This window comes from Nomascus leucogenys, chromosome 15 (assembly GCF_006542625.1).
Source record: "Nomascus leucogenys isolate Asia chromosome 15, Asia_NLE_v1, whole genome shotgun sequence".
NCBI classification, from domain to species: domain Eukaryota; kingdom Metazoa; phylum Chordata; class Mammalia; order Primates; family Hylobatidae; genus Nomascus; species Nomascus leucogenys.
Window position 1 is genome coordinate 91,264,791 of NC_044395.1, and position 9,654 is coordinate 91,274,444.

Sequence of the window (9,654 nt, forward strand, 5' to 3'; positions counted from 1 at the left end):
GGCCAGAATAGTCAACTCAATATTGAAGAACAAAGTTAGAGAAGTGACATTACCTGCTTTCAAGATTTGATATAAAGCTACAGTAATCAAGACAGTGTAATATTAGCAAAAGAATAAACAGATAGATCGATAGAACAGAATAGAGGGCCCAGAAATAGACCCATATAAATATAGTCAACTGATTTTTGACAAGGAGCAAAGATAATACAATAAAGCAAAGATAGCCTTTTCAACAAATGGTGCTACAACCACTGGATTTCCATATGCAAAAAAAAATCTAGACACAGACTTTACACCATTTACAAAAATTAACTCAAAATAGGTCATAGATCTAAATGTGAAACTAAAAACCGTAGAACTTCCAGAGGATAACTTAAGAGAAAATCTAGATGACCTTGGATATGGAAATAATTTTTTAGATATAAGACCAAAGTCATGATCCATGAAAAAAAACTAAGCTGTGCTTTATTGAAATTAAAAGCTTCCACTCTGCAAAAGAAAATGTCACAATTAATTAGATGACAGCCTGGGAGAAAATGTTTACAAAAAGTACATCTGATAAAGAACTGTTATCCAAAAAATCTACAAAGAACCCATAAAATCAAAAGATAATGAATGACTTGATGTTATAAATGGGCAAAATCCCTGAACAGATACCTCACCAAAGAAGATACACAGGTAACCAAGAAGCATATGAAAAGATGTTCAATATCATATGGCATTAGGGAATTGAGAATGAAAACAACAATGCAATTCCACTACACACCTCTTAGAATGGCCAAAATCTGGAATATTGACAACACCAAATGCTGGCAAGAATGTGGAGCAACAAGAACCCTCAATTATTGCTGGTGGGAATACAAAATGATATAGGCATATGGAAGATGTTTTTGCAGTTTCTTACAAAACTAAGATATTCTTATCATCTGATCCAGTAGTCATGCTGTTTGGTATTTACCCAAATGAGATGAAAACTTATGTTCATAGAAAAACCAGCACTAGTATGTTTATAGTGGCTTTATTCGTAATTGCTAAAACTTGAAAGCAACCAAGATGTCCTTCAGTAGGTGAATGGATAAGTAAACTGTGGCACATCTAGACAATGAATATTATTCAGCACTGAAAAGGAATGAGCCATCAAGCCATAAAAAGACATAGAAGAAGCTCATATGCATATGTAAGTGAAAGATGCCATCTGGAAAGGCTACATATGGTATGATTTTAACTATATGTAATTTTGGAAAAGGCAAAACTATGAAGACAGCAAAGAGATCAGTGGTTGATGTGTGTTGGAGGGGAGGATGGATCAATAGGGAGAGCACAGAGGATTTTTCAGCCAGTGAAGCTACTCTATAAGATATTAAAATGGTGGATACATACCATTACAGATTTCTCAAAAGGCAGAGAATGTACAACATCAAGAGTGAACCCTAATGTAAACCATGGACTTTGGGTGACAATGATGTGTCAGTGTAGGTTTACTGATGATAACAAATGTTCCCCTGGGGTGCAGGACATTAATAGTGGAAAAGCTGTGCCTGTGTGGGATCAGGGAGTATATGAAAACTCCATACCTTCTGCTCAGTTTTGCTCTGAACATAAAACTGCTCTAAAAATAAAGTATATTTACGAAAATGTTGCATGGACATTCTTGTACACAGCTACTGGTGCATATGTGCATCAGTTAATTTAGGGAATGCCTAGAAAATGAATTGATTGGTTGTATGGCATATGCAGATCCAAATGTACTGGGTTATTCACAAAAATTGTTTCAATTTACATTCCCAACAACAGTGCATAAATCCTCATTACTCCACCTCCTCACCAACATTTGGGATTGTCATGTGTGAAAATTTGTCATTCTTGTGGATGTCAACAACAACAACAAAAATTTGGGATTTAGTCTAATTTATTAATAAAGTAGAGCATCTTCTCATATGTTTATGCCGGTGCAAGTTTCTTCCTCTGTAAAGTACTTATTTATTTTGACATTTTTGGTAGGGTTGTTTGTTTTATTGATGGGTAGGAATTATGTATGTTCTGAATATTGTTCCTTTGTTGCTAATATGTGTTATAAATGCCATTTCCAGCATATGTTCTTTTTTCATTCTATTACGCTTTTTAGTGAACAAAATTTCTTAATTTTAATGCAGCTGAATTTACCCTTTTTTTATTTTTTATTAATATCTGCTCCTGTTTTTGACATTTTCTGTCCTCTACTTTTGTTGGGTTTAGACTGTTCTTCCTATTCAAAATTCTTTTCTTTTTTTTCTTTTTTTTTTTTTTTTTGAGACAGAGTCTCGCTCTATCGCCCAGGCTGGAGTGCAGTGGTGCTATCTCAGCTCACTGCAAGCTCTGCCTCCCGGGTTCATGCCATTCTCCTGCCTCAGCCTCCTGAGTAGCTGGGATTACAGGCTCCTGTCACCATGCCCAGCTAATTTTTTGTATTTTTAATAGAGGCGGGGTTTCATCATGTTGGCTAGGATGGTCCAACATTCTTAATTTTAAGCCTTCCTTTTTTTATATAGAAATTTGTAAGGCATTAAATTTTCCTAAAATACTACTTTACTTTTTCTATTATTTTTCAGATATAAGTATTTTAAAATTTCTATTGTGATTTCCTCTTTACTCAGGAGGTTTTTTTTCTCCCAAATGTATGAGATTATTTTAACTGCCTCTTTGTTATTGATTTCTAACATATTGTGTTATTGTTAGGAATGTGGGCTGTATGATACCCTTTGAAATTTGGTAAGCCCTCTTTTATTGCGTAAAATGTGACCTGGGATCCACGTGTGCTTGGACAAAATATGTATTCTCTTGTTATTGGTGTGATGGCCTATGTATGTCTACTAGATAAAGTTTCTTAATTGTATTTTAGAAATCTATATTCTTATTCCTGGAGAGCATGAGCTATCACTTACTGAGAGAAATGTGCTAAATATATCCCATTTTAATAGTGATTTGTCTGTTTTCTTTGCAGTTTTGTTAGTATTTGCTGCATATAACCTGGTAGATTATTAGGTACATACTATTTAGAATTTTGTTATATTTTCTTATATTGCATAATTGTGTTATGTTATATGTTTATCTCATGCATGTTTTTTGTCTGAAAGTCCATGCTGTCTAATGTTAACATAATTATGCCATCTTTCTTTTTGCCAATATTTGTCTAGAGCATCAGTAGGGGTCGAAGTAGGAAAACGGAAACCTCCTTAAATATCTAAATATAGGGAATTTAATTCAGGAAATGGGATACACAAATGATAGGCATTCAGAGAAACCCAACAGGGATGGTGAAGCAATGTAAAGAGTAGCAACAGCAAGAAGTTGCTACCATGAAGAGGGTGGGGAAGCAAAGGGGAGAGAAAGCAGTAGTAGAGCCCAGGAGTCATGGTCACCCACATTACCTAGAACCACAGAGGAGCTGTAACAATGCAGGAAAGACCCCCGGAGCTGGAGACTCCCTGAAAGAGAGGAAATCCCTAGGCACGGTCTTCCACTGATAGTCCAAACTCAGCCTCCCATTGACGGAACTTAGACGGAAAGCAGTTGACCTGGGGAAAGCAGCTACTGGGCATCAGCATCACTGAGATTTGCTCAGTAGAAGCCCCTTCACACTGGCTTCTATGTCCTTTTGACATGTCCCTAGTATTCTTTGAGCACTTTCTTACTTAATGGCACAAAAAAGATGTTTCAGGCTCATCTTGTTCTTTCCTTGCAGCCCTGCAGGAGACCCTCTCATCCAGCTCAGCTGGTCTTATGCAGGGCCGCCATCCTGAGCAGAGACTCCTTCATCACTTGGGCTCTGGGACCGCTTGCTCCTCCAAAGTCTAAGGGGGAAACGGGGTCCAGGACCTTTTTTTTTTTTTTTTTTTTTTGAGATGGAGTCTTGCTCTGTCGCCCAGGCTGGAGTGCAGTGGTGCAATCTTGGCTCACTGCAGACCGCAGCCTCCAGGACCTTTTCAAACTTTCTGTATCCTGATGTTTCAGGTCTGGCCTGTGAACTGCATATAGATGGAAGTCTGTTTTTATGTCCAGTCTAATTATATTTATCTTTTAATTAGATAATTTGAATCTTTTTCAATGATTTTGATCCCTATTTAGATTAAATTCTACCAACATATTTAGCACTTTCTATTTGTCTCTTTTTGTTTCTTTGCTTCTTGTTTTGTTCTTCTCTTACCTTCTTTTGCATTGTTTTAGTTTCTCCTTCTTATTCCATTTTTTTCTACTAACTTTGATGTTACACACTCGATCTCTATCCTTTTAAGGATTAACCTCAAATTTTCAACATGCATTTTAGTTTTACAAGCTTTAAAAATAAAGCTCTACCTTTTCTACTTATTTTCCCATTTTTCCCTCCGCTTCTCTCTTCTTTCCTCCTCTTCTCTCCCTGCTTCTTCCTTTTTTTCCTTCCCTTCCTTGTCCCTTCATTCCTTTCCCTTCCCAAACAATTTACTCCTAAATCCATTAGGTGGACCAAGGAAGCTTGGAATCCCCATCAGGGTGAAGGTGGCAGAGCACAACTGGGGTGAAGAAGGTATCTACATGGAGTGAGCAGGGCAGCCCCACTTGGCATGGAGTGTTAGAGCTGTGTTTGGGGATGAGGTTGTCTATGCAGGAGGGTTGCCCGGGCATGATGTTGGAGCCTGTTCAGAATGGGTGAAGCAACTTCATGCAAGGGCAATGTGATGAGGAGTATCAGAGCTTGAATGGGGGAGGTTGTGTGTACTCTCCAGAAAGCGACCTAAGAAGAGCAAGGAGGTTTCCGTGTGGAGGTTGGGGAAGGTTCAGTGATAAAGGCAGGCTTCTGGTTCAGGGTATGGAAGCTCAAGAGGGGTGAGGAGAATGCTCATGTGGGAAGGCAGCCTGTGGGGGCACTGAAGTCCAAGTGGTGATGGAGAGCTTCTGATCAGGTTGGTGGTTCTGCATAAGGGGAAGGAGCCAGAGCAGGGTGAGGGAGATCTTCCCATGGGGATTGCAAGGAAGGAACAAGGTAATATCTTTTTCATGCCATAAAATAAGGAGTTATTCAAAGAATGCTGTGGACATTCAAAATAACACAGAAGTGCACCTGATGGAACTCTCATTGATAAAACCAAGGATAATTTGAGCATGAAATTAAGTAAGGGGAAAAATGGATTATAACCCATTTAATAAAATAAACAGACAGGATTCAAAATGAAATACAGATGCTCCTCAACTTATGATAGGGCTACACCCCAATAATCCCACTGTAAATTGAAAATACCATAAGTTGAAAATTCATTTAATGCACCCAAACTCTTGAACATCATAGCTTAGCCTAGCCTACCTTAAACATGCTCGGTACACTTATATTGGCCTACAATTTGGCAAAATAACCCAATAGATAGCCTATTTTATAATAAAGTATTGGCTAGCTCACATAATTTATTGAATACTATACTGAAGATGAAAAACAGAATGGTTATATGGGTACTCGAAATACAGTATCTATTAAATGTACATTGTTTTCCCACCATTGTAAAGTTGAAAATTATTGAGTCAGGAAACTTCTTTACATACATGCATGAAAATTTGATGAGGAATGAGCTATTTTCATGGTTTTATTATACCTTCTATCAAGTACTAATTAACTACCAAGGGAAAAAAAAAAAAGAATAGCTTTTCTATAGTGGGTGGAAAAGCCAGGCTGATATCACCTCAACCAAGGGGTCAGATTTAGCATCTTCAGAAAGGGACAGCCACTTAACAGCCACTTAATGGGATACAATGAGAACACAGTATTGTGTCTGTGCTATTTCTACCAAACATGCATTAATTTAAATCATGAGAAAACATCAGATAAATCCAAATGAGGGACATTCTACAAAATAACCAGCCTATAATTTTCAAGTGTCAACGCCATGAAAATCAGGGAGAAAAAAATATATTAACTTAAAGAGATGTGACAACTAAATGCAGCATATGATTGTCAGCAGAATCCTTTTGCTATAAAGAATATTATTAAGGCAATTGGCAAAATTTGAATAGGTATAAGGATTAAATATAGTAATGTATTGATGTTCATTTATATTCTTGTTTGTAGGAATCACACACTTAAGTATTCATGGGTCATACGGCATCCAGTCTGCAACTTAGTTTCGAATGGTTTAGGGAAAAAAGTTACCTATGGTATCCTTACAACTTTTCTGTATGTTTCAAAATAATTTTTAAAAATCTATATATTTCCCCTTTTTGGATCATTTTGAGAGAACTTACATCACTACATTAACTCCATTCATCTCTCTCCTGACTTAAGTGCTACTTTCCAGGGTTTACATTTTATCTTTATTTTGTTTTGCCTGACACATTAAACATTATTGTTCTCAATAAAATACTGTCAAACCGAATCCAGCAGCACATCAAAAAGCTTATCCACCATAATCAAGTGGGCTTCATCCCTGGGATGCAAGGCTGGTTCAACATACGCAAATCAATAAATGTAATCCAGCATATAAACAGAACCAAAGACAAAAACCACATGATTATCTCAATAGATGCAGTAAAGGCCTTTGACAAAATTCAACAACCCTTCATGCTAAAAACTCTCAATAAATTAGGTATTGATGGGACGTATCTCAAAATAATAAGAGCTATCTATGACAAACCCACAGCCAATATCATACTGAATGGGCAAAAACTGGAAGCATTCCCTCTGAAAACTGGCACAAGACAGGGATGCCCTCTCTCACCACTCCTATTCAACACAGTGCTGGAAGTTCTGGCCAGAGCAATCAGGCAGGAGAAGGAAATAAAGGGTATTCAATTAGGAAAAGAGGAAGTCAAACTGTCCCTGTTTGCAGATGACATGATTGTATATCTAGAAAACCCCATTGTGTCAGCCCAAAATCTCCTTAAGCTGATTAGCAACTTCAGCAAAGTCTCAGGATACAAAATCAATGTACAAAAATCACAAGCATTCTTCTACACCAATCACAGACAAACAGAGAGCCAAATCATGAGTGAACTCCCATTCACAATTGCTTCAAAGAGAATAAAATACCTAGGAATCCAACTTACAAGGGATGTGAAGGACCTCTTCAAGGAGAACTACAAACCACTGCTCAATGAAATAAAAGAGGATACAAATAAATGGAAGAACATTCCATGCTCATGGGTTGGAAGAATCAATATCGTGAAAATGGCCATACTGCCCAAGGTAATTTATAGATTCAATGCCATCCCCATCAAGCTACCAATGACTTTCTTCACAGAATTGGAAAAAACTACTTTAAAGTTCATATGGAACCAAAAAAGAGCCCGCATCGCCAAGTCAATCCTAAGCCAAAAGAACAAAGCTGGAGGCATCATGCTACCTGACTTCAAACTATACTACAAGGCTACAGTTACCAAAACAGCATGGTACTGGTACCACAACAGAGACATAGATCAATGGAACAGAACAGAGCCCTCAGAAATGATGCCGCATATCTACAACTATCTGATCTTTGACAAACCTGACAAAAACAAGAAATGGGGAAAGGATTCCCTATTTAATAAATGGTGCTGGGAAAACTGGCTAGCCATATGTAGAAAGCTGAAACTGGATCCCTTCCTTACACCTTATACAAAAATTAATTCAAGATGGATTAAGACTTAAATGTTAGACCTAAAACCATTAAAATCCTACAAGAAAACCTAGGCAATACCATTCAGGACATAGGCGTGGGCAAGGACTTCATGTCTAAAACACCAAAAGCAATGGCAACAAAAGCCAAAATTGACAAATGGGATCTCATTAAACTAAAGAGCTTCTGCACAGCAAAAGAAACTACCATCAGAGTGAACAGGCAACCTACAGAATGGGAGAAAATTTTTGCAACCTACTCATCTGACAAAGGGCTAATATCCAGAATCTACAATGAACTCAAACAAATTTACAAGAAAAAAACAAACAACCCCATCAAAAAGTGGGCAAAGGACATGAACAGACACTTCTCAAAAGAAGACATTTATGCAGCCAAAAAACACATGAAGAAATGCTCATCATCACTGGCCATCAGAGAAATGCAAATCAAAACCACAGTGAGATACCATCTCACACCAGTTAGAATGGCCATCATTAAAAAATCAGGAAACAACAGGTGCTGGAGAGGATGTGGAGAAATAGGAACACTTTGACACTGTTGGTGGGACTGTAAACTAGTTCAACCATTGTGGAAGTCAGTGTGGCCATTCCTCAGGGATCTAGAACTAGAAATACCATTTGACCCAGCCATCCCATTACTGGGTATATACCCAAAGGACTATAAATCATGCTGCTATAAAGACACATGCACACGTATGTTTATTGCGGCACTATTCACAATAGCAAAGAGTTGGAACCAACCCAAATATCCAACAACGATAGACTGGATTAAGAAAATGTGGCACATATACACCATGGAATACTATGCAGCCATAAAAAATGATGAGTTTGTGTCCTTTGTAGGGACATGGATGAAACTGGAAAACATCATTCTCAGTAAACTATCTCAAGGACAAAAAACCAAACACCGCATGTTCCCACTCATAGGTGGGAATTGAACAATGAGAACTCATGGACACAGGAAGGGGAACATCACACTCCGGGGACTGTTGTGGGGTGGGGGGAGGGGGGAGGGACAGCATTAGGAGATATACCTAATGCTAAATGACAAGTTAATGGGTACAGGAAATCAACATGGCACATTGATACATATGTAACAAACCTACACATTGTGCACATGTACCCTAAAACCTAAACTATAATAAAAAAAAAAACATTATTGTTACTTTATACATCAATGTTTCTTTCAATTTTCCCATATTTGTATATTTTCTTTGCTAACAATTACTTCTAACATCATAAACTTTCCTTCTAGGATTATTTTTATTCTCTCAAAAGTCCTGTAGGGGTCTCTATTAGTGAGAGAGCATCTGTTGGGTGGCACTCACTGCTTTTATTTACCTGAAAATATTTATACATAACCTTCATTTTTGAAATAAAATTGTAGAATTTATAGAATTCTAGAATAACATGGTTGTCTTTCAGCACTTTGGTAATATTGATTTTCTGTCTTCTGATTTCTGCTGTCACTTCTAAGAACTGTGTTGTCATTCTAGTGGTTGTGACTTTGTAGTTGTCTTTTCTTTCTAGATAGTTTTAAGGTATTCACTTTGTCTTTGGTATTCTGAAGTTTCAATACAAAGTCCACTTGACTTTCTGAATTTGATTATTGGTATCTTTCATAAATTCTAGAAAAATAATATCAGCTATTATTTTATTATTAGCTGTCTCCAATTCTCTCTATTAGCAATTCTGGAACTATAGTAGACATTTATTGAACCCTCACAATCTGTCTTCCATGTCTTTTCAATTTCTCTCACTGTTTCCAACTCTTTGCATTCTTCAAAATTACAATACTCTCTTTTATTTTTTAAACATATTAAATGATATCATTTTATATTCTGTGTCAGATAACTCCAACATCTGTAGTTTTGGCAGTTCAGATTCTATAGTTTGTTGTTTCTACTGACTTTTAATAATAGTGGTTTGTTTAGTCATGCGTTTAGTCATCTTTTATTGTTTGCTCATGTTCCTTAGAACTATTATCCATGGTAATTCTCTGAAGCCTGATTTTGAAGTCTAATCCTCCAAATAATATTTCC